Here is a 9,307-nt window from a genome sequence, read left to right on the forward strand (position 1 = left end):
CGAAGTTGAGTTCCCAGAAGCACTCCCTGAGACAAGGATTCACGAGCAAGTATTTTCATTAAGAAGTGCTCCAGGAGGAACCAGTAAGGGAGTGGGGGAAGCTGAACAGGGAAGCACAAGACACCAAGCCAAAAAGAAGCCTGGAAGCCTGCATTGTACCCAGAACTTTGTTTGCTGAAGACAAGGGCCAGGCTTTCACACTCCTATTCTGCTAGCTGAGTCCGGAGCCAAGGAGGGTTAGGAGCTCTCTGTGTATGTGGGCCAAGAGCTCTAGCGACCCAAGGGTTACCTTTGGAACTAAGTTGCAAGAACTGGTCCTTTTAGCAAAAGTGCATAGAAGCTGGGAGACAGGAACACAGAAAGCATGACAGGGACCCTTGGCAGAACACTGACTGGGTCCACTCCAGTTCCTTCCTTTAGTTCCTATCTCAGGTCCTCCTCGTTCATTTCCTTCGTAACACACACCCTGCTTTGTAAGTAGTTTATATAAATATTGGTCTCTCTCTACTTGTTTATTGTCTGTTCTCCCCACTAAAGTGAAATCCCTGGAGTGTAGTGTGTATGTTTGTCTTGTTGTCCTTTGTGCCCCAGTCTCTGGAAAAGAGATGGCACATTGTGGATCCTCCACAAGAATTTGTACGAGTGGATGAATGAACAATGGGAACTTGGTTTGGACACCTTCAGGAATGGGGAGCTTCTACAGAATAAAGTGGCTATAGAAAACCTCAACGGAAAGCCTGTTCCAAGACTGAACTCTACTCTGCTTCCCTGTCACAGCAACCGGTCTCCTCCCTGGAACGACTCAAGAGATCATTGCCTCTGCCATGTCAGTCCCTTAAATATCCAATGACCCACCTTTCTCACTTTCTCACTTCTAGACTAATCAACCCAGCTCCTCCAAAGTTTCCTCGTATAACATGGGTTTTACAGGGTTGGCATCCATAATTTTACTAGTGTGAGAAAATTCTCTTTACATATCTACACAACGCATAGCCATCTGTCCCCTACCACACTGAATACACCCAATCTTGGAAGGCAAATTGGGTCAAGCCAGATAAGAATTTGGAGGAGAGAAACTGAAGATTACCCAGCCAGGGCTCCAGAATCAGCAGACTCAGGTTTGAATCCCAGATCCACTTATCGTTAAAAGACTGCTCTTGAGCAAAATACTTAATTTCTCTAAACCCCAGTTTCTTCATCCATACAATGGGAAGAATAAAAGCACCTACATAACAGAGTGGGAGCAAGGATTAAATTAATAAAACAACAGATGTTAACCACTTAGCAGAGCACCTGGCACATGTTTCAGGCCTGCAAGCTTCCCCAGACTTTACCTCTGATCCAAGAGCTCTCCTTTTTCCCTATTAAATCCTCCTGCTAACCCAGCTCCATCTCAGACACCTCTGTGCTCCTTCAGTCATGATGAGGCTTGCAGGTCCTGCATTCAGATGTCTTTCTGGCTATTTTCTCCTCCTCGCTCTCCGCTTCTGGATTCTACTTCTCCTACTCCTTGCTGCTCACCCATATCTACCACATAGCCATTGTCCCTTTCCTTCTTATTTGTCCTTCTTGCTCCCTTAATTCTTTCTTGCCTTTTGTATTTCCCCCCCATGTTTATGTCATGGAAACCTAACCAGAAAGTCATTGTTTTTCCCCTCCTCCTCTTTCTTCTCTTTTCCATTTTCTATTCTGCCTCCTACCTGGGTTCCAGAGAACCAAGAGGAAATGATCAACCTGGTGACAATAAAATCAGTACATGCCACTTCTCTCACCACATAGTTATTTTAAACTACAGGCCATTTTCAATCTGCTTCGGCACAGACTGAGTGGTAAAAACCAAGGTTGAATGAGGAGCCAGCAGCAATGAGGGCAGAAGAAAGACAGGAAGCCCTCTTTCCCCCTCACTTAGGCATATGCTTCTCATTCTTTTGCTTGCCCTCTGCATTGGTACACTACAGTGATAGTTGTCTGTCTTGTTTTTTACTTTAATGGAAATGCCTTTAATGTTTTACCATTAATTATGATTCCCACCTCCCCATAGGCTTTGCGCTAAATAGCCTTTAGCTAATGGGGAGAGTTCTCTTCTATGTCTAATTTGCTAAGCTTACGTGATATGTCATTGTGGTTACGAGGCTTGAGTTTCTAGGTTGGAAGTGGAGCACTGAAAACCAGGGAAGCAGGGTGATAAGTAGGTTGGCTTGGGAGGTATCCCAGGCATATCAGAAGAAAGAATTGAGGCCGAGTGGGCAGGCTGGGGGACGACGCAGCATCCTGTCCTGAGGGACTGTCATGGTACTGCGAGTGCTCCTCACACTTGCTCTCAACCTAACTGTGATACTGAGATTCAAAGACTCTACCGGACCCTTGAGAGTAGCAATGACAGAACTTGGCTCCAGATATAGTTCTCATTTCTTCTTTTATTAACTTAAATAAGCAATTCTGGATTTTCAAGAAGCCTTTGGAGCTTCTTGAATTGGAACAGATAACTGAAACTTCATCCCTTTCCACGTGAAAGCTTTTCGGAGGTGGATCTGATTCTGGTTTTCCATTCCAATCAGTTGCGGTGAAAGCCGCTTTTTGTTCTTGCTGTGGGCAGATCAAGCCTCTTTTTTCCCCGTGATGGAAATTCAGGAAGGAAACCAAATAATTCCCAACAGAGACAAGAGCTGACCACAGTACCATCCAAAAGGGCTTTTAAAGATTTCAATCTTGCATGTGAGAACATTGGCAACCAAGGTTGGTTGCTCACTCTACATTGTCAGCTTGACAGAGATGTGGTCCCGCCATTTTGAACAGGAAAATCTTATTTGATGGAGAAGACGTTGCAATCGAAACATTGCTGAGGTGCACTTTAACACGGAAAAGCTTCAGTGAAAGTGTTTGTGACAAACATCCAAAATAAAGTACTAAACATTCATAGATATTTCTCAATAAACCAACCTTAACATTCTGAGGAATCAATGTAAGGAAGGGATGTTCTAAGCCAAATCACACAGTGTGGTATTTACCAATAGTTATTCTCTTCCTATTATATGGTGGCTTTGTGATTTTTTTGCTTTGTTTTTGCCATGATGGATGGAAAATTTGCCAGTCTGCTCCTGGATCACCAAGAGTTGACTGTGCTTGACTTCTTTAATTAGTTCCACTCTTAACTGAAGAGGGGTGAGGAAAGTCAGTGCTTAGCAACCTGTCATAAAGGGAAAATTTAAACCAACTGGTAATGTGTCAGACAGTTTTAGAATAGTTGCAGAAGGTGACAAGTAAATAAAATCTATGAGGAAAAGTTGAAGGAACTGGCATACCTCAGCCTTAAAAAGAGAAGGTGACAGGCTAATACAGTGACTGTTTCTACTCTAGTAAACTAGATCATTGACACACTCCCAAAACACCTTCTGTGCTCAGCTGACAAGCTGCACCTTCTGTGCAGTGGAAAAAGCAATGGACTTAGCTTAGAAGAACGAGGCTTCAGTCCCACTTCTGCTGAAAGGTGACCTTGTCTACCTCAGTTTCCACCTCTGTCATATTAAAAAGTTGGACCACTTTGGGGTTCCCAGCCATGCCTTCCTTTAATGCTCTCCAAAAGAAAAATGCTTGAACATTTCAAATCATTCCAAAGAAACAGTACTTTTAAATTATTACATAATAAATGCATTTATTTAGTGATCAGAATCATTCAAACATGAATCTCACTAGGAAAAAGAATAATAAAAGAGGTGATGGTGATAAGAGTTTGGGAACCAGGCTGTAAGATACTCTAGTGGAGGGACCACACCTGCTTCATCTTAGAGACCTTAGCAGACAGCACAGCACCCCCTAAAGTGCTCATTAAGTTTCAATCATAAGCAAGTACAGAGAGACGCACAGTAAACTGTGTACCCATCACCCAACTCCAAGAATCTTTCCTCATGGCCAAACTGGCTTTTCTGTGATCCTATCCAAGTGACTCCTTCCTCTTTTTTTTTTTTTTTGAGAGAGAGACAGAGAGAGACAGAGAGAGGGAGGTGGGAGGTGAGAGATAGAGGGTGAGAGAATCCTAAGCAGGTTCCATGCTCAGGCAGAGCCCAAGGTGGGGCTCAATCTCATGACTGTGAGATCATGACCTGAGATGAAATCAAGAGTTGCTTAACCAACTGAGCCAACCAGGCACCCACCCCTGCAAGTGATTTCTAAACCTCCTCACAGATTGTTTTGATGTAAGTTCCAGACATCATATAATTTCACCCACAAACATTTCAATGTATCACTCAAAAGGTAAGTATTTTGTAAACACAATATCATCATACCTAAAACAAATAGCATCTGATGTCAATTCTGTGTTCAAATTTCCCTGATTGTGTCCTAAAAAAATTTTTTTAATGTTTATTTACTTTTGAGAGAGCACAGCAGGGGAGGGGAAGACAGAGAGGGACAGAGGATGAAGCGGGCTCTGCACTGACAGCAGCGAGCCCGATGTGGAGCTCGAACTCACAAACTGTGAGATCACGACCTGAACTGAAGTCAGACGCCGAAGTCAGACGCTTAACGGACTGAGCCACCCAGGCACCCCCTACAAAAAATTTTTTGTAAAGATTTAAGCTCTAAAGATTGCAATGGGATGAAATGTATATTAACTTCTGTTTAATCTAGAATCATACATATTCCTTGTGATTTACTTGTTGAAGGAACCAGGTCTCTTGTCCTAGAATTTCCCAAAGTCTGGATATTGCTTGTTGCCTCTCCATAGTATCATTTAACGTTTATCTTGTATTTCCTACAAACTGGTAGTTAGATCAAAAGACTTAATCTGGTTCAGGTTCTCCTTCTCCTCCTTCTCCTCCTCCTCTCCCTTCTCTTCCTCCTTCTTTTTTCTCTTCTTCTCTAGAATGCTTTTTGCATTTACACCGGGAAGGCATACAATGTCCTGTTATCTTTCTTTTTCTGATGTCAGCAGGCATTGATGATCACTGCATCGATAGATCCATTATTTCATTAAGATTGCAAAATGTTGGGGTGCCGGGTGGCTCAGTCAGTTAAGCATCCAACATTGGCTCAGGTCATGATCTCATGGTTCATGAGTTCGAGCCCCACATTGGGCTCTGTGCTGACAGCTCAGAGCCTGGAGCCTGCTTCCAATTCTGTGTCTCCCTCTCTCTCTGCTCCTCCCCAACTAGTTCTCTCTCTCTCTCTCACTCTCAAAAATAAAAAAAAAAAAACACATTAAAAAACAAAAAAAAAGAGTTGCAAAATAATATGCTAACTTCATGTCTTAGCTTCATTTCTTCATTTACCTCTAAAAAGAAAAACTTTATATCTGGCATATTTCTATACAGAAAAACTTCCCAATATCAACTATTTCATTATCCTGGCACACAGGTAGAAAAAGAACAGCAAAATAAATGCTATTTCTTTCTTTATTTACTAGTTTCAAAATAATAGGCTGCATGCCCTAGCATCCTTCAAAAGATGACAAAAGAGAGTTTGTTTTTTAAGCACTACTATGAAGTCATGGGTTTAAATATATTTAAGGAGTTTGAGTTTGATGGTTATGATTGTTATGGATTATCCCATCACTGGCCAGTGGCATGGTGGGAGCCTCCAATCTGCTCCTGAGTCCTGTGGACCAACGGTGGTAATTTGGTAGATTCATAGTTTCTGTAGACTCAATTTTGGAGATAATCTCCAAGGTCCTCCTTAGTTAGCACTAGCCTCAGACCAGGGAAATAGGAGCCCTTGCCCTTGGCCACACATATTGTATACATTGAAACAAAAAGTGTATTTTCTTCTTTTCAGGTCTCATAGGAAAGTTTTCTAAAAGGTAGGTAACAAATTGAATCAGGAAGGGAGGGGACATGTGTGGGCCCAACTGGTCCCCTCAGGCCAGAGGATGAGGGCTGAGGCTGCCAATGAGTGGGAGGGATAGGAGACAAAAGTCACAGCTTCTGCCCTGGGAAATCAAGGAAAGAGTGCCTACTTCAGTTTAAGTTGGAGCCCCAAGTCAACCTAAATGGGTGTCGAGACAGAACTTATTCCTCTCTAACTACCCTCCTGCCCTTCCCCCTTCCCCACTCTCTCCTGAGTTGGGTTGCTGTAGACTTGGGAGGCACTTAGAACTGCCTGGAACTCTTGAATTGAATTGGAAAAGTAAGGTGTGCAGGAGGATAATCCGCCTGCCCTAACTTTAGGGGAGCTTGACTGAGTCAGTCTATATCCTGGGATTGGATGCATCCAGCCACCACCCAGGGGCCTGGCACCAGCTCCTGCCCTGCTCTGGCATGTCTGTGGTACCTACAGCTCAGATGGCATGAACAACCCAGGGAGAACCTTATTACTTGCAAATGTTAGGGCAGCATTGGTCCTTCTGGCTGGACATTCCAAGTCAGTGTTTGGATGCCCTGAGAAAGGACCTCTAGAGTCTCCCGTCCAGTCTAGTCCCTTGCCCCATTCTTCCTCTTCCTTTCTGAGACATCCTGAAAAAAGACTGTCTTTGGCATTATTGAATTATGAGCATGTTTAGAATTTGGCCTGGGGCTGCTGCTTTTCATTTAAGGTTGGTGGAAACCTGCAGTTTTGGAAGGGCATGGTGGCAGCACAAGGCACATTTTGGGCTCACCATAGTTTTGTCTTGTTTCAGAAGGGTCCTGATAACCAAGTGTGACCCCCTCAATAGTCACATCTGTGTGACTCTGACCCTAGGCCATAGCTGATTACTCTTGGTGCAGACACCTCACCCAGACTCTCTCATCTGAGAAATCCTGATGGAGAGATGCAGAGACATACATTTCTGAAGCAGTCACATCAATGGCATGAGGTGCATGGATGCTAGCTGCTGAGGTGTCTGGAGTTGTCCTAATTCCTTCCTTGCCTAGATCTTCTTTGTTAATCTCTTCCTTTAATTGAGTGACACACTCAACAGTCTTTGAAAAGATTATTTTTTTGCTTATTAGTTTGCGCTAACCCAAGTTAGTTCCTATTGCCTGTGAGTGCATGCATGCACGCGTGCGTGCGCGCGCGTGCACGCGCACACACACACACACACACACACACACACAGAACCCTTAATTAAAACCATTGTTAGAAGGAGCACTGGGCAAGGAGCCAAAGCACCTGGATTCATTCCTTTACCTCTGACACCCCATCCCTATCATCACATCTATATCTATCTATCTATCTATCTATCTACCTATCTATCTATCTGTTTAAAATATGGAACGCTCATGAGTTTGGGTGTCATTCTTGCGCAGGGGCCATGCTAATCTTCTCTGTATCATTCCAATTTTAGTATAAGTGCTGCCACAGTGAACACTATCATCACATCTTTAAATGTCAGACTTATTATCCTCCCCTATAACCAGAGCTGAAACTCTAAGTGAAATAGAAATAATAATGATAAAAAGCAATGATGATAGCAATAATAATACCTGTAATTTCTTTTAGCACTTTTATACCAGGAACTGTGCTAGGTGCTTTACTTAAATTATTTTATGAACCGAATCCTCAAAAACAATATGGGCTCAAAGTAGCTTAAACATAAGGAAATGAGTTATTTTATTTGTAACGAGCAGTTCCTAGCAAGGGCAGCTTGAAGCTTGGTTAACTTAGAGGCTCATGATGTTATCAGGGACCCAGGTTCTTTCCACCTTTTTGCTCATTTGGCTCTGGTCTCCAGGGTAGTACCCCTCATGACTGCAGAATAGCTGTTGAATTTCCAGGAGCCACATGGAACAAGACAAAGTTTAGCAGAGGGATAGTGTCTTCCTTGCATCTCTTTTTTAAGTACAAGAAAAGCTTTCCAAGAAGCTTCCCCTGGATCATCCCTCTCATCTCAATGGCCAGAACTGCACCGTACACACATACCTAATCCAATCATTGACACGAGTAAGATCACTGCAATGGGCTTAGATGAAGCGCAATTCAACCCAAGTTGAGAGGGAAAGAAGTGAAACACTCTGAGAAAAAAAAATGAGGGCTCTCCCAGCAGAGAAGGGAAGAAACTGCTAGTTAACCAACAGTGCTTGCTACAAACTTTGTGAGATGCACAGGGGAGATAAAGTGACTTGCCCAAGGTCAGAAAACCAGTTAATGGCAGATGTGGGATTTGAACCTAGAGCCGTCTGTCTCTAAAACCTGCTCTCTTAACCTATGCTGTGGGAAGCAGTTGTTCTCGCTAGATTCTTTTGCCTTTGAGGAACTTAAGTCACTAAAGCTATCCTGGCTGCTTCTGGAGAAGAACTGGTGTGGGGACTACCAGTCAGTCAGATACAAGAGACTTAGCAACAGAGCAAACTTACCCAGCTACGCGGACACCTCATTCAACCCCTTCTCCCATGGCTTGCTCAATTCTCTTTAGCCACGGTGGGGAGCAAACATAAAACATGCCAACTAGCAAACAGCAGGCTTCAGTCTCAGATTTCTGGCTTTCTGAGTATCATAAATGAACAAATATCCCTTTCCATGTCCTTCCATTTTTCCTCTTATGCTGGTATTGCCTCCTTCAGGGAATTCTTCCTAAACTTCAATCATTTGGTTCTGGTAGGGACTTTCAATGACAGTGCCAAGAAGTGACATCAAAATACAGCAAAACCTTGGTTTGTGAGCATAATTAGTTCTGGAAACATGCTTGTAATCCAAAGCACTTGTATATCAAAGCGAATTTTAAGAACCATTGGCTCAGTTATGATCTCGTGACATTTGGCATAACATACTACTCATATTGCAAGACATCGCTCATTTATCAAGTTAAAATTTATTAGAAATGTTTGCTTGTCTTGTGGAATACTCACAGAACAAGTTGCTCGAAACCCAAGGTTTTACTGTAGTTGACGATGGGAAAGTACAGATGCCAACCAATCAGAAGGGACATTTGCATCAGTGGTGTAGCAGGTCCTGGAGGCCCCTGGCTGGATCAGCCCTAAACTCTGGAGTTGCTGGATCATGAGGAAGTCCAGGCTGTCCAGGGAGGGCCACATGGCCATGGAGGGGGAGGATAGGAAACTCAAGAGGCTTAGGCCAGTAGGTATTAATTAACAGGTATGGAAATATTTCTTTTAATCAGTTCTTAATTTCAGATACTGCATTTATCAGTTCTAGAATGTCTACTCGATTTTTATAAGATTCTAATTCTCTGTTGAAATTCTTTATCTTCACATATATCGTGTCCTTTTCCTTTAGTTTCTTAAACATGTTTTATAATACTTATAATAAAGTCCTTGTCTGCTAACTCAAATATCAGAATCATTTGTAGGTCTGCTTTCATAGTCTGATTCTTCTCTTTATTATGAGTCATATTTCCCTGCTCCTCACATGTCTCATAACTATATAAAGGAACCAT

The 9,307-nt window shown here is 42.8% G+C and overlaps 1 non-coding gene across 1 annotated transcript; it reads right to left on the reverse strand.

Moving 5' to 3' along the window:
- Positions 1-7,176: 7,176 nt before the first annotated feature.
- LOC128772559 (U6 spliceosomal RNA) lies at positions 7,177-7,282 on the reverse strand. Its single transcript, XR_008416739.1, has one exon. It is a non-coding gene; the product is annotated as a U6 spliceosomal RNA (small nuclear RNA).
- Positions 7,283-9,307: the final 2,025 nt, after the last annotated feature.

The sequence above is a fragment of the Panthera pardus genome, unplaced genomic scaffold (assembly GCF_024362965.1).
Source record: "Panthera pardus isolate Hobbes unplaced genomic scaffold, ASM2436296v1 HiC_scaffold_22, whole genome shotgun sequence".
NCBI lineage: Eukaryota > Metazoa > Chordata > Mammalia > Carnivora > Felidae > Panthera > Panthera pardus.